This window comes from Convolutriloba macropyga, chromosome 14 (genome assembly GCF_964194025.1).
Source record: "Convolutriloba macropyga chromosome 14, txConMacr16.3, whole genome shotgun sequence".
In the NCBI taxonomy this organism is placed as follows: Eukaryota; Metazoa; Xenacoelomorpha; order Acoela; family Convolutidae; genus Convolutriloba; species Convolutriloba macropyga.
In genome coordinates, this window is record NC_134481.1 from 12081923 (window position 1) to 12105337 (window position 23415).

A 23415-nucleotide genomic window follows, 5' to 3' on the forward strand; every position below is an offset into this window, starting at 1 on the left:
ACTCACTATGCATTACCGCATCTTAACCTCTTTATTGTCCCTTAACAGCCTCACATCTTCTCTTAACTTTGTTCATCTTAACATTTATTTTAATTTGTCTTAACTTAAACTTTATCACCTTTAAATCTTTTAATTGTCTTTAACTTTAAACCTTTCGTTCAAAACTCTTTTCTAAGAAGACCTAAATTGGGCGGCACCAACAAAAACATGTGTATATCCTTATATTCGTGCAGATTACATGTTTCATAGAAAAATTGTAAAACCCAGTTCCTTCTCAAAATTTTTATGGAAAATTTTCATTAAGTCCGGTAGTGTCACGCCCCTATTTCGTCCCCCATAGTTACGAGATGATTTAACTTTAAATATCTATATATAAGAGCTAAAAATTAGTTCACATTCAGATAGATCTCAAGGCCATATATAGCTAGTATTTCCATCTAGGCCTGTAACCCCTAATTTTTTTATGTTTATTAAAAAAAAACAGCAGATTGACAGTTGACTGATAAAAATTTTGAGTGCCTAAAAGCCTCAATATCTACCTTTTTGAGTTCCCTGATGATGATTTCGCATAATTAGTAAATAATTTCATGAGAGATTATGTACTTGGTAAAGTAATTAATCTGATCAAATAGTTGCTAATACGGAACTTGTATCGTAACTGTGTACTTAACAAACATCAAGAGACGTACAAAAGCCGGAAATTGCCCAACTTGTAGATCAGTAAATATTTAAGAAGGACCAATACAACTCAAGGTACAGCCCTACGGAACCCATGATCACCAGAACACCGGAGAATCAGCCTGACAATCAGTTGATCAATACCTCTAAAAACTTGATAGAACTTGGAAACTCCTTAATAATAATTATTGATTAGTTCTTGGCGAAATAATAAAAGATTGAACTGGAATGTTTTTATAAAATACCAAGGTAAATCAGGCCTAATTAGAGCTAATCACGACAGATTAGGTCTTTGAAAATACATGGCAAATTAGTGGATATATCACGCATTCGAACCGCTCAAAAAAGGCTTTTACTAGCTAACTCTATTCAAAATATATCTGCTAAAAATCCCACTGTGAAACATCTAAAAAAGTCCTTAAAAAAGCCAAATATTCAAGTTAATTACTCGTAATATTAACCTCAATAACGCCACGAGAAAGACACTAAAAGTCAGTGCGTAACAATGTCTTTTGCACTTTATTTCTGCATTAAGTTCTTATGGCAACTCACATCTATAAGAACCTCTACGAAATATATTATTTGAAAAATGATTAATTTTTTTAATAGAAATAAATTCATTGTTTTGGGCCAACAGCTTTTACATATTTTTGATTTTTCTTGAATAGTGTTTGTATTTTGTAGTCGAAAAAAAAAACAATTTTAGCTTCAAGTGATATAAATTTTAACTCTAATTCGAAAAAATTGATCGCAATTGCAATTTTTTGTGTTTATCACCATTTTCACAACAGAAAAAGAACGCTGAATTTGGGTCAATTTGATAAACGTTTTGCAATTCTACACATTAGTTTACAGATCCTTGTCAAGCGACCATTTCAGCAGGGATTTGATTTTAAGGAATACTTAACATCGAGGATAAGTTATAATTTGTTGATTTTATGTATTGTTTATCAAGTGAATGAATGAAATGTTTATCACAATTCTTGTTACATCATTAGAACTGCTTTTCACAAGTTTGTGTCCCATCAAGTTTTTCTCGGCCATGTTCTCGTGCTAGATGTTTACTTTTCACGTTGAAATCAATTATTATTATTATATCGTTTTCTTGTTTGGTTTTATTTTAATCGTTACAAATGTTTATGATAAGACGTGAACTTTTGATAAAATCTCAATAAGTTGTGAACATGCGCTCAGACGCATTGAACAACTCTCTCATAACGCGGGACAGCTTCTGTTCACAATCAAGTTGGTACATTTTCATATTAATGACTCAGAATTGAACTATACATTTTTTATGATCTGCCAGAGCTGACCAGTTTAATGACTGTAACACCTTTTGCCTCTTAATTTTGTATTGTTTATTTTCTCAACATTATTATTATTTATTCAATTTATTAAACATTGCATGCACAATGTGTGTCAACATTTTTCGTTGTACGCTATATATCTGAAGTTGGTCTGTTATTTTTTTTGTAAATTTCCAATAATGACAGGGTAACTTCAGCCGGAAACGTTTCCAGTGTATCTCGCTTCCAAATATACGTCACAAGTTTTTTAAATTTTTATTATTATTTATAACTGTTTTGTGCAAACGAAGTATTCAATTTTTGCATCTTTGTTGACAAATAGTGGTGAGGGGGTGACATTACTTTACGTCATCAGGGTCGAATTGGCCCATCCAAGATGCGATTCCTAAGGCTTAAAAATGTTCCATTTTGCGAATATTAATTTATAGGAGAGATTTTTTGTACTAAATAAGTGAAATAATTATGTTATTTATGTAATATATTATGTAATATTATGTATTAATTATGTAACATTACATCCCAGGTTGAGGTCCAGACCAAATTTGCGTCTGATCAGACTTTCCAGACCGAAATTATCTCTGATCAAATTTTTCAGACGGAATGTCACCCTTATCAGACTTTCCAGATCCAAGTTACCTCTGATCAGACTTTCCAGACACAAAGGGTCTCTGATTAGACTTTTCAGAACGAAGGTGTTCTGATCAGGCCATCTTCAGACCATGGTCCAGACTCAAATTCAGACCAATGCCCAGACCTTAATCAGACTATGATCAGATTCAAGTGCGCTCGAGATAGTCTGATCAGAGAAAGATTTTACTTATGAAAAATCTTCTAATTTTGCTATAATACATTCATTTCAAAAAAATGAAGTTTGCAGTATTTAAATCATCTACGGAGAAATCAGTTATAAAAGTATTGCTAAAGTAAACGAAACCCAACTGTTGAGAACAAAATTCATTTAGTGTACCGTTTAGTGTACATTTCTGACTCGATGGATGAGCTTAGACAGCTTTCCATAAGAAGCATCGTGGTCTCCAGTTGATCAAAATTTCTTCTGAAGGGGACCGGCCTCTGCTATCAGCTGGACTCCTTTTTTCTGATCAGAGCTATCAGACTTTAGATGAGTCTCTGATCGGAACGCTACTTTATGACTGCCTCTTGGCAGAGCCAACATCTCTCCGTAAAAAATGCAAAAAATATAGGGTCCCTGATCAGACCCAATTGAGTTCGAAAACATTTCTGATCAGACCCAAATGCGCTCGAAGAGATTATGATCAGCCCCAATTGCGCTCGAAGTCGCCCCTGATCAGACCCAAGTGCGCTCGAATCCGCCTATGATCAGACTCTTCAGACCAATTCGACCTCTGATCAGACCATCTCCAGACCATCGTCCAGACTGTAGTGCGCTCGACCTTCCTTCCAGACCCTGTAATTTCGGTCTGGGAACACATGGGTGTGCGCTCGACTGGGTCTGATCATAAACCAGTTTGGGTCTGGACCTCAACCTGGGATAGGTAAAGCCACGTTGAGATTCCAGACAGACAGAAATGACCTCTGATCATAGAAACAATCTCTGAGGAAACACCTGCGCATCGTGTACTCGAATCTAATTGTTTGAACAAATTTAGAAGCCCATTAGAATCTGGACAAGCGTTTGAAATCAGGCGTCGTTTTGTTGTGGGGAGGGTCCAATCACCTGAAGCTGGGCAAATAAACGCATGAAAGTGTAATCCGGTTGGTATTGAAAGCACAAAAGTGTGACCAAAAACATTTTCGAACGCATGAGATTTTAATCAAAAATTACTACCAAAATATTTGTTCCAACCCCTCTTGAGGGGGGAGGAACTATGTACTCAAATAAGTTTTTTTGTTCAGACAATTTTCGCCGATCGATATATTCATCGTCCAGAGTTGAGACTGGTATCATTAGAAAGTTCGTCCAGCGTAGAAGATGGAATCAAAAAGATTTTATTGATCTTCGTTTTTTACAGGGAGTTATCGAGGTTTAAACTTTTGATAAAAAAGAGTGAATTCCGTTGATTTTTTTCACATTTTTCGGAATTTTTGACTCAAATTTCGTCAATTTTGCAAAAATTTGTGAATTTTTTTTAAAAAAGTTTTGCTGATTTTCTGAAGACAAAAAATATTGTCGACTGTTTTTATTTAATTTTTTTGTCAAAATCTCTGGCTAAATAATTCAAAATTCAGACTTTTTTTAACAAAAACAGCTCGAAATAAGTTTCTTTAATCCATTTTGATTTAATTTACAGGAAGTAAACACCAAAACACCACTAATACAATCTATGCAGGATCAAAAGGGCTATCTTTTCTTCAAATTCCGCTGAGAGTGCTCTGTATGAAAACAAATTGCTGTTTTTTTGCTACCTTTACTCGGTGATTATCAAAAACGCAGCATTTATTTTTGTTTTTTTAATAACAAATTATCTATATCTGTCACATACGAAAAATAAGTCTTCCTATTGGACCAGCAGCATTAGCAGGGCTAGTTTTACAATCCAAAAAAAATTCGGATATTAGTCAATCGGTCTTTTTTAAAATAAAGTAGTCGATTTTTTTACATTAATTAAAGAACAGAACATTTCAATTCCAATTTCAGTAGTGATAGGTCCAATTGGCTTCCTTATCAACTCCAAATTAATGCCTCTATTGTTTTAATTGAAAGCTTATGGTCGTTTTGACTTCCAAAAATATTTGATTTTTAAATAAAAAATGGCTTCTTGAAATTTGATATTTTTTTCTTAATTTGGTCAATTTTTAGCTTAGTGTCAGCAAAGAAAGAATGTTTTTTCTATCGACTGATTTAAAATTTATCCTCTATTGCGGTTTTACGCCTGAGGTTATGATTTTCTGGCTATGATACTACTATATTTCTTTTAGGTATTTGCCCATTTTTCATTTTTTCTAGTTTTGTCACCTTATCACGTTATTGACAGTTCATATATCAAATTCTTGGTGTTTCAAATACAACACAATTGATAATAGCAAAATTCTTGGAGATATAGATTATGGTTTTAACGGCTTTGACACAAGTTTGTCAAAGTTTTTAGTTAATTTTTTTATTTTATATTTTGTCATTAACAGTCGTTTTCCCTTTGTGTTTTTAGTCGTTAACAGTCGTTTTCCCTTTGTGTCATTAACAGTCGTTTTCCCTTTGTGTTTTTAGTCATATGAATTTTCTTGTACAATGACCGGGTTTTTTTGGTTTTTCATTGAAGAACACCTGAGCCGATAATATTATTTAAGTAGATAGCTGATGGCTTTATACCGACAGTTTTTAATTCTCCTCTATGGAGGCATTGTTAATCGTAAATATATGGGATATTTTAGTCGATTTCTAATGGTTTTCATTACTTTGAAATTACTTGTTTTTTAAAAACAAGTAATTTCAAATTTTTTTCAATTTACTGTTTGTGTTCTTATTTGTCTAATTGTTACCAAGCCTCATTTTGGAATGGTCCCATACCTTTTCTGGTGAAATACAATTTATTTTGTTTAGTTTCAGTTTTTTTGACGCTATTTCGACTTTGTTATTAAGATTTGTTTTCAAAACGGACATAAAGTCTTTGATGTAATTAATGTTTGTTTTTGTTTGATTTTGCTGTTCGTCTTGACTCGCTTTCTTATTATTGGCATATCTCATCAATCTAATGCAGCACTTTTTACTTCACTGAGTTATTTACTTTGGAGGCTATGTTTTCCGTTCATACACCAATTTTTTTGTATACTTGAATTTTTAGGTTTTTCTATCTGTTCGTCATTTGGTAGAACATTATGCCAAAATTGTAGATGAGTGGGGTCGGAACCTTATGTGCGATCGCACATTACCGAGCGTTCCTGTTATTTTTCCACTCTATAGAATACCCATATTTTAAAATGTCAATGACGCGACATTATTGGTCAAATGGCCAAAAACATTCTAAATAATAGAAAATCAAATCGTTTCTTGTATTAAGTCATTCTGAATAAACTATCAATGAATCCTAGGCATCGCGAACTGTGTCAAAAGGGACGAATAGAAGCATAAATTAAGAAATTAGCCCTACTGGTAATAAGAAAATTTATATGTACTATTCTAAAAAGAGTTGATTCATGAAAGTCTGATCAGAGGTCATTGCATTCCTGGACAGCCTGATAATATCCAAGTTTAATCTGAGATGGTCAGAGCAGAAGTAGTTTTGGTCTGGGATTTCAACCTGGAAAAACTGTCGGATCTACGAATTCGGGCTATTGAGACCTGTTCTCTACTCTTGTAACGTTATTTAACAAGGTGGACTAAGAAAGCCCTGTCCCTTCCCATCCATTTGCAACCAACATCTTGCCTGTTTATTTCAAACTGCAACCGGTGTAAGTTGATTAAGTCGATCACCAACGGCAGCACTTATAAATGCAAGATTTTGCTTTAAGGCACTAAATAGCAAATGACCAGAATTTCAAATACTAGCCGGCAGCTGGTAACTGGAAGCTATTGGTGGTTGATTTCCAACAACGCTGAACAAGTTCTTCTCCGTTTTGAAAAAAGCTTTTTGTAATTGACTTATAGTTGAATGGATATTTTGATTATTACATTGCTAGAAGTTAGATAAAATAGAAGCTAAAAAAATCCCCAAGTTAATAGCAATTTAAAAAACGAAGAATTTCCATCTAAGGCGCTATCTGATATTTATTATACAAAGTATATTACGTGTTTTGTGGTAGACGACAACTTAAGACTGTGGAATTTGTTCAAAAAATGAAGCCACCAAATTCCACAATAGGTCATGTGAGCAGGATTTTGGGAAATCAGATTTATGAGGTTAGCTTTGATTTTGTTAAAGCGGTACTAATCCATCTTAAAAGCTAGCTGTGTTTGCTGCCCAAATCTGTCAAATTTGATTTCGGATGATGAGATTGTTTTTATGTTAAACTGTAAAAAATTTTACTAATTAATCAAATTACGAATATTCAATAAATCATACTTTATAAATTCATTTAGTCTGTGGACCCGACCTTATATTAAAAATCCAGGCTTCGGTGTATATGAAGTAAAATTAATTTGTTTGTTTATTTATGTAATAATTAGAGTTTGCATAAAATGGTATCAAACCTCTCCAAACTATTATTAACTCAAGTCAAACTCATCCAAATTAGGTTTGAATTGCTTTGTATGTATGTCAATTATGAAGCATCATAAAGTAGGTCGTATTTTGTCGTATTTATATATATATATATATATATATATATATATATATATATATATATATATATCAATTACATTGGAAAAATTTCATTTTGATATGATGCAGTTTCACAGTTCTTCTCAGACTTCAACAACAAAAATCACCAAATAGATAAGCTTTAATATATATAAAAATGTATATTATATAATCAAAATAAGAAAACACAAACTCTTCAGATCTAGTTTTTATAACTTTTGCACTATGTAGTTTGAAGATTCCGATTTTGTCCGCTCCCTTTGTTGTTGTCCAAGCGTCTTTGAAGTTGGATTAGTAGCTACATAAACGAAGAGTAAAAAATGCTTATCTTAATTGTGGATTCTAAGTGATGATAATTGAATACCCCAAAGTGTGAAATATTGTAGTACAAAGACCACAAAATAACAATTTGTTTTAACTATTTTTAAAATGGACAGTTTTTTAGTATATTTTTGACTATATTTTACATTTAAAAACAATTTCACATTTTTCAAAATGTATTTTGTGGGAACGATGCGAGAGATAGTCCAAATGTTCCTTCCAAATTTGACAGCTGCACTTGTCCCTAATGCACCATCTTTTTTATGAGATGCAAAGCTTAATTTTATTTGAAATGATAAAAATAGAAAAAACTATTGATATAGGGCCGAAAGAGGCATGCATATTTGTTAGATACAAAATTATAACATCGTTTGAATATCGATTCTGGAAAAGAATTGATTTAGTATTACCAGGATTCAAGATTAACTCATAGGTAATTGTAAATTGGATGGTACTGGCCAAAGGCAATTGTTGTTTTTTGGATAGATGACTGTCGTCAGTGTGATCTAAATTTGCGGTCTAAATTTCAATAAAGTTTGCGTTCTGTGGGAAAAAAATCAAATGGAGTAATTAATTAGGCTTGTTGTCCGAATTTTTTTCGCAATAACTGAACAGTGCGGTGTGTAAATTCAAAACTATTAATTGCCTTTTTTATCCTTATTAGCATCAATAGGGATATTTCTGAAAGAAAAGATCAATTAGAACTTCTTTCATTTTGTTAATTAGATTGTGTTTTGGTGGAAAAGGTGTAATTTCAAGCAAAATTGAATTACATTGGCCTAGTGTCAATTGTTTCCACACAACCTACAACTCAAATCTTAAAACAAGAGTCGTGCAAACGTCCGACAAGATTGAGTACGTATACTACATACTACTATGGCCACGCAATATTTTCAAATTTGCAAAGTTTCTATAAAAGGAAAAGTCATACGATTAGATGCTTGACTGACTTTTTGTTGAATTCACAGCTCCGACCACCTGGCGATGAAAAGCAAAATTTTTGTCGTTGTCGAAAAACTGCTGCTTTTGTCTTGTTTTTTGGCGGTGTAAAATAATGGAAAGGGCTAATGGCACCTCTTATAATGCTCTACAAATTAGCATTATTGCAAAGTAACACTGTAGTTTGGTAGTCCGCATGGCTAAGGGAAAAACTTTTGTTCACATTAAAGGCGCGGGGCGGGAGGGGGTTCGAAATATCCGACGGATACATTTTCACATCTCGAATCTTTTAATCTATTCAGGCGAAATATCAAACGAATTGAACTAATCTTGTGTTCATTTGGTTGTGAAATTAGTTTCAAACAAAGATGCAAAATTAGATGAGGTTCCCTCTAAGTTTGCGATTTATTCGATTGAATTTGTTTCGGGCTATTTTCCTTCTACTTGTTCTCTCCGCGTTTATTTTTTTACTCCAACTGCACAGGCCTAAAGGTAAGTATTTTCCTGCAGTTATTTTCCTGCAATCATGCAGATCAGCTGGCCCTAATTGGAAAGAATGAAATCCCGGAAACAGAAACGACTTGTGATCACGCTACCTTAGACTGGACTTCTACGTGTCAAAAGAATTGACAAGTCTCGTGGGGGGAGGGGGGTCAAAATTTCATTGACAAAAAATTAACTGTCCAACAAACATATCCCAGTTGAAATTGAATTAAACATTTTTATCAGTCGTGCATGACCTTTTCATGAGCAGGCTGAGCTCCCGGACAAAAATCATCTCTGATCAGACTGTTCCAGACCAAAAAAATCTCAGTTGAGTTCATTTGCTCAAAGCTGTCTCTGATCAGACTCAAGTGAGCTCAAAATGGTCTCGGATCAAACTCAAGTGCGCTTTTAACTGTCGCTGATTAGACACAGTTGCGCTCAAACCGACTCTGATCTTACTTGAGTGAGCTCGAAACCGTACCCAATCAGACTCAGGTAACTAATTGTCTCAAATGAGCTCATAATTGACTCCAATGAGATCCGACGCTCGAAATAGTATAATCAGAGATTACACCTGCTCAAATTTAGGGCCTCGGTTTATGAAAAGACCATGCTTGATCATGAAAAAACTTTAGCTATATTCTAGATAAGAGCTTGACCCAAGTTTTTGCTGCTGAGATTTAGTTCGGCCCAAGTTATTGCTGCTGGATTTTAGCTCGGCCCAATGGTAATAAAGGACTAGCTGAACCCATGGTTTTTTATACTGGTAATAAAAATTTTCATGCACCTTAAGAGTTTCTTGTTGCATGTAACGTAGGCAACAGGCACGACTTTTTCATAATTTTGAATAATTTTGAAGTTTTTATAGCAATTGCGCTATTTTCAAGGAACACTGTTTTTATATAAATCAAAAGTTTAAATTTGTTGTAATCAAATTGACTGAAAAATAAGGGTAAAGACTTTGTCTAGGAAATGATCCACGTAAGAGACATACCAACTAATTCAGTTCCACCGAACAAAATTATAATAATGCCTACTTCTTGTGACACCTAATTTATCTTAAGTATTCATTTTTTCGTAAAATTTTTTGGCATAAGTCATGCATTATTTCTCTTGACTGCTTCTTGCAGTGCAATGTTGCTTTTGCGCGTAAATGCTTGCGCATCCACAGAACAAAAATCTCAAATAAATGATTTCCACGAGTTTTGTCAACCCTTTTGTTCGGCCATGAAAAAAAGCCGTTAAAATTGTGCGGGCCCGTGTAATTTTGTTTGATCCTTTCATTAGACCTGGTCAATATTGGACCGCTCTGCTAGAATTAGACTGTTTTTGCATAATTTGAGGTCTAAGCCTGTATAGCGGTTAACGTGAACAAATCAATTAATATGGCTATAACCAAAACAATTCGCAAACTTTAAGTTTTAAATAAAAGTTACAACTCAGTGAACTCTTATTTTCAGAGTTCTTCTACTGGAAAAAAAACAAAAATGTTGAAACAACAATTTGTATTATAAGCCATTTGTGCATGTTTTTGACCCGAAGACTACACTCAGACTGTTTTTCATTTAAAAAAACTTCTTTTTCATTGTACCAACTGATTCTCATCAAAGCTACCCGGGTCGAGATGTCAGCGCCTGTTGTAGCTGCGTTTAGCAATTAGAGTTGTCTTAGCACTGCGAATGCGTTGTCTTAGAATTATAATGGAATTGCGGTTCGAATCCGAATTTACGCGGAACGTATTATTTTTATTTAATGGAATCGCGGTGCGAATCCAATCTAGAAAATGTCTCTGAGAATGAAGAGCGTTTACAATGATAACTCGATTTCAGAATGCTTATCGAAATTATGATTACTTATAAGAAAAAACTGTGAACAAAATATGAAATAATTTAGTAGACTAGCGGGAATATATTTATACGTGAAGAATAAGAAGTCATGACCTTAGTTATAAATTGCATGATATAAAAATTAAAGTAGAGGATAACTGATAATTTAGTACGCATAGAAATTTCGATAAATATATATAATCATATGTATCACATTTCCCCCATGACAGAAAAATTGAAAATTTATTTACAATTTAAGAATTAACAAAAAGAAGAGATGAAATGATGAGTGCATAAGCAGAAACAATGAATGGAAAGGTGCCGCAAAAGTTAAGTTAAATGAACAAAAAGACTAATAACAGTGGATTCGCAAAGCGAATACAGTGTATAATTGTAACATGCAAATGAACCAAATTGGAGTAAGTACAATAACATCACACACACATGAGAAAGTGAATTCGCGGAGCAAATACAGGAACAAATTTAAATGAGAAATTGAGAAACAAATGAAATAAATTAAATTTAACGTACACATTTAACATTGGATTGGCAAAGCGAATACATAATAAAATTGACATGAAGGAGTTTAAAGGAGTTTGCAAAGTTTTAATTGTTTCACTAAATTTCATTTTCAGCGTCCCAGACTGATAACTCACGTTCCTGCTCGTACTCGTAGTACCTGATTCGAGGATCTGGTGGTGAGGTCTGTCAAATTTGAATGTCCGGCCGTGGTGGTGAGGGGACTCTTGAATGTTCGGCATCCTGAATAAGCGCTACTACAGAGTTTTCAGTCTTCTTCCCCTTTTTGGTTTTGCGTTTCTTTCGTTTATACGAACTAGTTGAAGCCAAAGAACTTGTTGGGGAGATATCTGCGTCTGTGAAGCCGTAAAATTGAGTCTGTTTTCTTTTACGACCTTCAGTCTGATCTTGGGAGGTGAAAGACATGGGTGGCTCCTGATAGTTTCGTGTAGTAGGCGCCGGTGGAGCAGGTACAATGGAAATTAATTGTTGTGGAGAGGTCGTTGCAGTATCGCTTGGCTTAATTAAATTTGTTTGACGACGACGTTTAGGTTGTGGCTTAACGGGTTTTCGGACTGTCAGAGCGCGCGAAACATTTGAATTTACTGAGGAAACTACAGAATTAGTGTCACGGTGGCGGTGGCGAATCTTTATCTATCCCCTCTTCTGTCTTTTCAAATCGTTACTGTGTTTCGCGATCTTTTTCTCAGTCGTCTGTTCATAAGGTGCGGGACGTCGTTGCGCGTACATCCAGAGATTGGTTGATCGCTCTGCTTTGGTTCCAAATTTGGCCACATCGCTATCGCAAACTTTTACTGGAGATCGTCCAGGTTCGTTAATTATCGTCGTCGTAGGTGATGATTTCGTTACGAATGATCCTGGTTTAAGGACCTCATAGAGGCCAGCTAATTGCCTCTTCGCTCTCCTTTTGTTCGGGAGTTTCCGAGCTAATTTGACGCTGAGAGACTTCTCTGTCCGGGGAATGGGGTCTGTGAGTTTTGGGTGGGTAATGAATCGAGATTCCTTATCATCTGAATCTCGATAACGGGAGCCCGCGTCTAGTGATGCCTGACACATTTTCTTTTCAATCTCAGTGTCACTTCGGTTCGGGTTGACCCATTCAGCTGCGTCCAGGAATTCGTCGGCGGGAACTGTATCAGCATCTAAATAGTGATTAATGATTTTTTCGTAAGTGAGATTTAGACTTGACGGAGTAGTACTAATATTCAGTAAAGGAGTATTTGCAGGACGACCGAAATGAGCTTCAAACGGTCTTATCTGTGTAGTTTTCTGCCTTGTTAAACGTAAAGCAGAAATTATTTGTTTAATGGCTTTAGATGTTGAAAATGTGTCTTTATTTTCAGCTTTCATGCAAGATAAACGGCGTTTTATTGTTTGGATCATTCGCTCCACTAATCCAATAGCTCTATGATCGCCAACCGGAGCGTCAATAATGTTAATATTATTTTCATTACAGTAATTCGTAACTTGTTTACCAACCATTAAGTTGCTTGATCTAAACGTATGTGTCGTGGTATGCCGTGAGTATATGCATAGTCTCGAAGGAGTTTCACTACATTTGCGCCATTAGCTTTTTCAAAAATTCTAACTGTCGGATACTTTGATTAACGGTCGATACAAGTTAGGAAATATATATTTTTATATTGATCATTTAGTATCGGACCCCCAAAGTCAATCTGAATTTCTTCATTAGGTTCTTGACAAGTCTTATGTGGATACCATTTACATTTTGGGATAATAGGTTTGAGATTCTTCCCAATATCCGTACACGGAACACAATCTGAAGTTTTGGCCAAAATCTCCCTATGCATGTATGGCCACCATGCATATTGAGAGAGAGAGAGATCATTCCCCAACTACCTGGGTGTGTCATATTTATTGATTCCAATACAGCTTCCTTAATGGAGTTGGGAATGGCGACGCGTTGGTCGACACACAAACAGCCAGACTTTACATGATGGTCTTTCCAAAAGGAGTGGACATAAGGACTGACTTCCTTACATCGAGCCTCGTCGTCTTGAATGACACAATCTCGGATCTCTTTTAACACCGCATCCTTGCTAGTGAGGATCGCAAGGAAGGACTTGGTAAACAACTGATTAGGGTTGTTTTCGAAAATCTCCTCCCAAGAATGTTCGATATCCTGATTGTCGGGTGATGATGAGGCCTGGGTGTTACTGTGACTTGTACTAGTAGTTGCTATGGGGGTTGACTGAGTGCGGAACGTCACTCGGGGAGTCTGTGGGGATCCTGTGGGGCTGTTTTGCGGCGACTCATTTGCAGACCTTGTTATGTGATGTATTTGCTGATCAGGATTTGTGATAGAACGACAATTGAAATTTTGTGAGTGGATTTGCGCTGCGGGTTTAGTATTATTTTGAAGCAAGTGATTTGCGTGGCAATTAAAAGCAGAAATGAATTTAGAATTGTAATTGTTTACTTTTGCTCGAGTAGTGAATGAATTATTTGAGGCATTTGAAATATGCGTGCTTTTTTTAGCAGGTTTGCAAGAGTGGACGCGCGGCGTGTTTAGTTGTAAATTGCGTGTGCTGGTAGTGTGCTGCCTATGGAAAGGAATTTAATGTGGGTGACAAAAAAATTATGTAATTGGGTCGCGAATGCGGGAAATTGTTGCTACCATGAATTCCTCATCATATTAAGTGATGCTTTTTGCTCTTTGATTTGGTTGGCGCGAAATATAATCGACTAAACCCATTCTAGTACCAGGAATATCTTCTATATTAAAGTCGAAAGGTAACAAACGATCAATCCATCGTGTTAACCGGCTATTATAGGATTTATTTCAACGATGAGATTTAAGAATCGACAGAAGTGCTCTATGATCTGTCAAAACTGTGAAATTTTTTCCAAAAAGACAATAATTAAAATATTCGATGGCCCAAACCACACCAAGCAATTCCAATTCATTTATACTGTAACGTTCTTCAGTATTATTAAGAAAGCGAGATGCAAAAGCCACCGTTTTCCACCCGTCACAATCCAATTGCTCAAGCGCAGCGCCTAGTCCTTGGCGAGATGCATCGCATTTGATTCGCGTTTCCAAATTTGGATTAAAATGAGTATTCTCTGTAGCGTTTGCGATTACGGTTTTAGTATACTCAAAATGTTTTCGGTGAATATCAGTCCAAATAAATTTTTCACTTTTCTTCAAAAGGGGTCGGAGAGGGTGACAAATTTTAGCAAGATTGGGAATAAATTTGCTTAAATGATGAACACTGCCTAAGAATGCTTGTAATTGTTTTAGTGTTTTAGGTACTTTAATTCCTGCAATTGCTGCGGTTTTTGATTCTACAGGTTTAACGCCGTTTTGCGGAAATGTGAAACCAAGCCAATTTTTTTGATGTTTTGCGAAGTGACATTTGCTTAATTTAATTCTGAGATTATCAGCATCGAGTTTCTGCAAACATTTGTAAACGTATTTGAGGTGCGATTCCTTAGTGCCTTTGCTGACTACAATTATGTCATCGAGAGAACAGTAAGTATTAGACAAACCAACCAGTGTGTAATCCATCGCTTTCTGGAATTCTGCTGGCATATCCGTAAGACCATAAAATCCCGTTTTAAAGCGATACGTACCTGTTGCGTCGCGACAAATAATATCAAAGTTACAATGGCGTGCGGTATCCGGATTCAAATAGATTTGACTATATGCATATTTTAAATCAATCGTTGAAAAAAAACATTATCACCATGATTAGAATTGTTAATATGTTGTGAAATCGAATCAATAAGACTATCTATGTTGGGCATTTGGTACTTATTTTTATGAATAGCTTTGTTCAGAACTTTAGAATCAAGAGCTAACTTTACGGACTGGTATTTTTAAACTGTGATTACAATCGGGGAAACAAAGTTCTTGTCAGAGCATTCCTGCAATTTCTCGATATGTCCTTGTTCTGAAAGTTTTTTCAATTCATCAGATACTTTGTCTAATAAATTTATGGGGACACGACGGCCTTTTTGGTGTGATGAGGTATAATTTCGATGAAATTTTGAACGAACTGTATGCACTTTGGACTTACCAATCGTGAGATTAGATCAGGAAAATCAGTTGCGATTTGCTTTTTGATTGGGCAGTATTCGTGATCTACCTGATTAACTGTCTTTTGATTATTAGATTGTTGGATAGAAAGACCAAGAGCAGGAAAGAGATCTCTACCCAATAGAGGACGATGACCATCCGTCACTACTTGAATTTCTATAGGATTCGCATTTCAATTGTTGCTTCGAATAGACGTTTGAAGGATGCCTAGCGTTTGAATGGGTTCGTTAGAGAAAGTTTTCAATTGTTCGGGATTCGCTTCGCGTATCCACTTCGAGTTTAGATCTTGGGAGATGATTGAGTCCGCCAATGACTCATTTATTAGTGTATATACACTACCCGAATCCACCAGAACGTTTGTTGCTGTGTTTCCAAACACTACAGGGAGATTAATTGCTTCTACAGAAGTTGTAGAGTCTGCCGAAGATATTGAAGCTACACAATTGTCTTCATCCGATGAGTAGTTTGATTCCAAATCAGGATCAAAATCAGCCGAGATATGATTAACATCATCAGTTTGATCATCTTATTCAACATTATTAACTCTTGGCTTCGGTTTTGGGTAAGAGTTGGGATTTTTAGGTTTCCGGCAGACCTTTGCGAAATGGTTTTCAATACCACAGTTGTTGCATTTCTTCCCGCGTGGTGGGCTTCTATTGCGGTGTTCTGGGGTCCAACTCATTCCACAGAAGTGATAGGTTGTGGGCTTTTTCCGTGCAGTAGTATTCATAGAAGAAAAGGGAGTAGTATTCGCGATGCGCATCCGTTGTACTTGATTAACTGTTGAATTGAGTTCAGTTTTGTTTGCATTAAGTTTAAGTTGATTAAGAGTACCCATTTCAATATTGATTGCTATCGCTAAAGCTTTATCAGGTTCTACCGTTTCTTTGAGAAGTTCTTTTTGGATGTCTTTATTTTGCATATTTGCGATGAAAACGTCTCTAATAATTGTATCCCCTTTTTCACCGAGATCACAATTCTCAGAGAGTTCTATAAGTTGGCCGTAGAATTTTTCGATCGGTTCCCCCTTTTGCTGTTTCCGTGTAAGAAAGAGATATCGGTCGAACGTTATATTATGGATTCGAATAAATGTTTTATTCAGGACATCCCAAAGATTCCGTGTTGAAATTTCGTCAAGATTAACAGTCGAGTTTTTAGAGTTAAATACTCGTCGCCCTTCCGTTCCCAAACTCAAATACATCAGTGAAGATGCTTTTCGATCGCAAAGTTGCCGTGGTTTATCTCCGCATAGGATGCCTACCGCCGCAACACGTTGGCAGTGATTTTTCCACGCAGTCTTTGCCTGCTCATTACGAGTGCGTCGATCTCGTTCGGATTGTGCAGTAGGGTTTTCGACTGCATCTCCTTATGCCGGTTCGGGGGGCAAAATGACATGATCTGGAGGGTCAGCCAGGAGAATGTTCACTACAATGCCTTCAAGGGCAAGAATTGCGAGTTTGAGTTGTGTCCTCCAGTATTCCCATCGAAGTGGAGGCTCTAGAGTTGCTTTTTCCCAGAAGGGTTGAATTCCGAGTGGAGATTTTCCACTGTCCTTTAATGCTGACTCTGCCATGTTGTAGCTGCGTTTAGCAATTAGAGTTGTCTTAGCACTGAGAATGCGTTGTCTTAGAATTATATTGGAATTGCGGTGCGAATCCGAATTTACGCGGAACGTATTACTTTTTTTAATAGAATCGCGGTGCGAATCCAATCTAGAAATTGTCTCTGAGAATGAAGAGCGTTTACAATGATAACTTGAATTCAGAATGCTTATCGAAATTATGATTACTTATAATAAAATACTGTGAACAAAATATGAATTAATTTAATAGACTAGCGGGAATATATTTATACGTGAATAATAAGAAGTCATGACCTTAGTTATAAATTGCATGATATAAATATTAAAATAGAGGATAACTGATAATTTAGTACACGTAGAGATTTCGATAAATATAGATAATCATGTGTATCACAGCGCTGTTTCAGCGCATTTTTTGTAAGAAGTGCGCTAAATGCGCTGAAACTATGTAAGAAATGCGCTGAACGCGCTGAAATGAGCTGAATCTTTGAAAAGGCGCTGAAAATTCAAAATTTCAGCGCCAATTAAGTGCACTTCTTACATAATTTCAATGCATTCAACGTACTTCTTACAAAATTTTAGAGCATTTCAGCACATCTCAGCGCATTATTATGTAAGGTTTTTGCGCTGAACTTTTTGAAAAATCAGCGCATTTCAGCGCATATCTTACATAACTTTCGGAAAATTTCTCGACTCGGGTATCAAACTTTAGATGAGTTTCTGATGACGAAATGGCTGTAATTTTAACTCTTGGCAGAGCCAACGGCTCTAAGTCACTCTAGCGCAAAAACCGAAAAAAAATGTTTTTCAGCACGAAGTGTTTTCCAATTAGACCAAGGGCGCAGGAAATTTTTTTATCAGATCCAGTTGCACATGATATTGTGTGATACAAGTGAATTGCGCTCGAAACCGTCTTCGACGAGCCCTAAGTGCGCTCAATCCGTCTCTGACCGATTTCCAAAGAGTTCAAAACCCCGTGTGATCAGAAACACCTGCAATGAATTCCATGTCTGTTCACACCCTCCGTCGTTCTGAGGCTGACCAAACCATGTAATTTCGGGCGCAGAAATAAAAGGCGTCTTCGTGTCTTGATTTTGCTGAAGATATTTCCGGAAAATTTTTCCGTATCAGATAGCACGGCAGTGTGTATTCAGCAGCCAATGTTGGTGGAACAAATGTAAAGGCTGACCTCCCACTAATAACGAGAAACGAAGCTTCATGCCGCCAAGTTAATCTTAGCAATATCAAACCTCCCTGGATTTTACGTTTTTTCAGTTAGATTTCGTGCACTATTTTATCCATTATCAAGTGTTATTGCTCTGCTTAATTGTTCCGACCCCTCTTGAGGGGGGGGGGAGGAACTATATACTCAAATGGGTTTTTTTGTTCAGGCAATTTTGGCCGATCGGTATATTCATCGTAGAGAGTTGAGACTGGTATCATTAGAAAGCTTGTCCAGCGTAGAATATGGAATTAAAAAGATTTTTTTGATTTTCGTTTTTGACAGGGAGATATCGAGGTTCAAACTTTCGAGAAAATAGAGTGAATTCCGTTGATTTCATTCACCTTTTTTTGGAATTTTTGACTAAAATTTCCCCAATTTTGATAAAATTTAACAAAATTTTTCAAGAAAGGTTTTTGATTTTACGTTTAGAGACAAAATAAATTGTCGGCTATTTTCATTGATTTTTTTGTCACGAATTCTGGATAAACATTTCACAAAATTCAGACTTTTTCATCAAAAACAGCACGAAATAAGTTTCTTTAGCCCACTCTGATTAAATTTGCAGGAAGTGCACACCCAAACACCACTAACACAATCTTTGTAGACTGAAAAGGGGGCTAATTCCACTTCAACTTCCGTTGAGAGTGCTCTGTAAATAAAACTTTGCCGTTTTTTGCTAATTTATTCGTTGAATATCAAAAAACGAAGCATTTACTTTTGATTTTTTAACTAACAAAATATCTATATCAATGACATTCCAAAAATTAAATATTCCTAAGGTACAATGAAAGTCAGCATTAGCAGGACTAGTTCTGTACCAACCTTGGACCGTTACAATCCAAAAAATAATTAGGATTGTCGTCAGTCGGTTTTTCATAAAAAAAATTCGACCTTTTTTATATTAATTAAATAACAGAACATTTCATATCAAAGCTCACTAGTGATAGGTCCTATTGGTTTCCTAATTAGCTCGAAATTAATTTATCGAGTTGAGTGGTTGAAAGCTTATGGTTTGACTTTTAAAATATTTGATTTTTAAATAAAAAATGGCCTGTTGAAGTTTTCCTCCATTTTCTCCTAATTTAGTCATTTTGTAGCTTAGTGTCAGCAATCAAAAAGTGCTCCCTCTTTCTGCTGAATTCAAATTTGGTCTTTATTGCGGTTTTATGCCTTAAGTTATTGTGTTCTGGCTTTGATACTACTAGATTTCACAATTTTTTTTTATTTTTTATGTATTTGCCATTTTTCATGTTTTCTAGTTTTGTCAAATCATCACGTTATTGTCAGTTCATATATCACATTTTTCGCGTTCAAAATAACGCACAGTTGATATTATTTAAATCCTTAAATATATAGATTGTGGTTCTTTGCTGCTTCGACAGTACTTTCTCGAAGAATTTAATTGAACTTTTTAATTTTGTTTTTACTGTCGCTTTTACTTTGTCTTTTTAGTCGTATTTAATTTCCTGTACAATGATCCGGTTTGATTGGCTTTTCCTGGAAGCCTGGATGAGCCAATTTTCTGATATTAGAAGATAGATAATGGCTTTCATGACTTTGAAAACAATTGTTTTCCAAAATGAAAAAAAAAACATTTCAACTTCGCAATTTTGTTCCTTTTATTGTCTGTTTGTTGCCTAGTCTCGTTAATTAAAGGTTAAAAATGATATTATTTTTGTAGAGGGAAGGTGTCAAAAGGGGTTGGTGTCACAAAATCTAATCTTTTTAAAGAATTCTTTATGACTTTACTGGCTTCGACACGAGTTTTTCACAAAAAAAAGTAAATTAATTTTTGAATTTTGTCATATTTGACATTCTTTTTGTGGAGGTAAGACTCGTTCTGGATAACTGCAGGTCTCGAGAGCTTCCTTTGGAAGAATAAACGAAACTGTAAAATTTTTTCATTAATTAATGGCTTTCATGTCCTTGGAAATAATTTTTTTTCGATAAAAACAAGTATTACATAATCTTGCTTTTTTTTGGTCTATTTATTACCTAGTTTCATTAATGAGAAGTCAAATAATACATTTGAAGGGAAGTTGTCAAAGCGGATTGGTGTCACAAAATCTAATGTTTTAAGAGAATTCGTTATGACTTTACTGGCTTCCACACCGGTTTTTCACAAGAAAAAGTAAATGAATTTTTAATTTTTGTCTTATTTGACGTTCTTTTTGTAGACGTAAGACATATTCTGGATAATTGCAGGTCTCGAGGGTTTTCTGTGGAAGATTGGTTGAACTTATTCAAGTTTTTCTTTTTTTAATTAATGGCTTTTATGTCTTTGCAAATAAATTTTTTTTCGAAAAAAAACAAGTATTACATAATTTTGCATTTTTTTTTCTTTTTTGTCGTTTTGTTGCTTATTTTCAATATTGAGCGGCCACATTATACATTATCGGTGTTCGACGAAGGTGCAATGAAACATTGTTTGGAGGGCCAAAGTATGGCTTTACAGCTTCCAAAGCATTTTCTGGCAAGTTTTAATTGATTTTTAGTTTGTTGTCTATTTGTAACTGCATAAAAAATTGAATACCAAGAGCTCTTATTTTCTTTTATAGAAGCATCGGTAATTGTAAACCATATGGGATATTGTAGTTGATTCCTATTGTTTTTCATTACTTTAAAATTTTCTAACTTTAAAGTTTCTGTTCTTTTTTGTCTAATTGTTACCAAGCTTTATTATGAACTGGTGAATAATCGTTGTTTTCCTGGTGAATTACAAGTTATTTTGGTTTATTTTCAGTTTTTGTCTGCCGCTATTTTGACTTTGTTATTTTAAAACGGACATTACTTTTTTGATGTAATTAATGTTTATGGTTGTTGTTTGATTTTGCCGTTCGTCTTCGCTCGCTTTCTTAATATCGGCATATCTCTTCAATCTAATGCATCATTCTGAGTTTTTTGCTTTGGAAGTTATCTTTTCGTTCATACACCAGTTTTTTTGAAAATTACCTGAATTTTTTCTGTTTCTCCATCTGTTCCTCATTTGGTAGACAATTATGCCAAAATTGTGGATGAGCGGGGTCGGAAACTTATGTGCGGTCGCACATTACCGAGCCGCCTTGTACACATTCAGTCTTAAAAAATAATCGTTCGGCTTTGATAGCTTGACATTATTTTCCCTCAAGATTAGAAAAGTTTTGAAGTGAAGCAATCACAATTTGCTGGAACTTTTTATTTAAAACTCAGGCTATAAATAAAATTTGCACGATTCCCCCACGTATCGCTCTAGCCAGTGACGTGCAGAAACGGCGATCTGTTTTTTTTCCGATTTGTAAATAATTTTAAATACCTTTTCAAAAAAGTCACAAACAATAACTGTTATGAGAAATTCACTTGGGAATTTTCTTTCAACTGCTCCACAAAGCAATTAATGAAACTGAGCTTAACTACTGTCAGTCAGTAAGAGAAAATGGTTGTTTACTTCAAATAAATTATTTTTTTTTGAAATTAGTTCCTCGGTAAGAAACTTTGAGAATATCAAACTTATTTTTTTTTATGAGAATACAAAATATTTTTAGAATTGTAAAATCACTAGACTGATTTACTGGAAAAAAACATCAACGAATAGTCTATCGCTCAAGATTTTGCGCGTCTCATCAATCTAATGCATCATTCTGAGTTATTTGCTTTGGAGGCTATCTTTTCGTTTATACACCAGTTTTTTTTTGAAAAATGCCTGAATTTTTTGTGTTTCTCCATCTGTTCCTCATTTGGTAGACAATTATGCCAAAATTGTGGATGAGCGGGGTCGGAAACTTATGTGCAGTCGCACATTACAGAGCCGCCTTGTACACATTTAGTCTCAAAAGGTAATCGTTCGGCTTTGATAGCTTGACATTATTTTGCCTGAAGATTAGAAAAGTCTTGAAGTGAAGCAATCACAATTTGCTGGAACTTTTTATTTAAAACTCAGGCTATAAATAAAATTTGCACGATTCCCCCACGTATCGCTCTAGCCAGTGACGTGCAGAAACGGCTATCTGTTTTTTTTCCGATTTGTAAATAATTTTAAATACCTTTTCAAAAAAGTCACAAACAATAATTGTTTTGAGAAATTCACTTGTGAATTTTCTTTCAGCTGCTCCACAAAGCAATTAATGAAACTGAGCTTAATTACTGTCAGTCAGTAAGAGAAAATGGTGGTTTACTTCAAATAAATTATTTTTTTTAAATTAGTTCCTCGGTAAGAAACTTTGAGAATATCAAACTTATTTCTTTTTATGAGAATACAAAATATTTTTAGAATTGTAAAATCACTAGACTGATTTACTGAAAAAAAAACATCAACGAATAGTCTATCGCTCAAGATTTTGCGATTTATTACGCACTGTGTGTCAATTTAATGAACAAACGTCAGAGATTTCAACAGATTTGTGGTAGTCTTTGAGTTGTTTCTGTACTGCTTAACACGTGAGTTCTATTTTAACTTTAACTTGGATTATTTGCAGATAAGCACGTCGACAAATTTTGAACAGATTTCCGTGACGTCAAATTAGCTGAAAAATCAAAAACAAATCAGGCAGCCTTCGATTAGCTTTTAGTGACGAATTTATCTGTTTAGGCTACTTTAACTATACTATGTATTACGCTCATAACTGCGTTTGTTATATATGTTTAATATGCTCAGCTTCGACAATAATTTCCTCTACTATTTAGAAATAAGACCAATAAATAGACAAATTATATCATCGAATCTGCCCTCTTTGTCTGGCCCACCAAAATTGGATGACCGATTGTCAATACAAAACGCCAATGTGACTGTCAGTGTTTTGGCATACCCAATTAACACCAACTTCAAAGATGGTATACGAGATATAAAGTTTGATGGAAACTTCAGACAAGAATGCAACCTTGATTTTGACTGTAATTTCAAAGTGAGACATAACCATAGAATTACAGCCGATTTCTTCTACTCAATGGACGCAGTGGTTGTTGGCAACGAAGCTGTGTCGATTTTAAGGAAACTGTTTCCTTCCAAAATATCTAACACCATATTTTAGTTTTCATTATTTAAAGTTTTCATAATTATCAAAATAGAATTTCATAATTATCCTAACTAGTTTAACGAGAAAACACTTGTACATCATATCCTAAGTAAGAACTCCAGTAAAAATATGTTTAATTTGCGATAGCTTGTAGTATGCTTCTTGAAGGTCACCAATCGACAACTTGATAAAGTTTTGAAATTTGACACAAAGGCTGTTTTTGGTCAAAAATTTATTCACTGTGTGC

The 23415-nt window shown here is 35.1% G+C and overlaps 1 long non-coding RNA gene across 1 annotated transcript; it reads left to right on the forward strand.

Moving 5' to 3' along the window:
• The first annotated feature begins 1938 nt into the window (after positions 1–1938).
• On the forward strand, positions 1939–23139 carry LOC142353134 (uncharacterized). The gene is made up of 3 exons (XR_012761028.1): positions 1939–2274; positions 8839–8950; positions 22840–23139. It is a non-coding gene; the product is annotated as an uncharacterized LOC142353134 (long non-coding RNA).
• Positions 23140–23415: the final 276 nt, after the last annotated feature.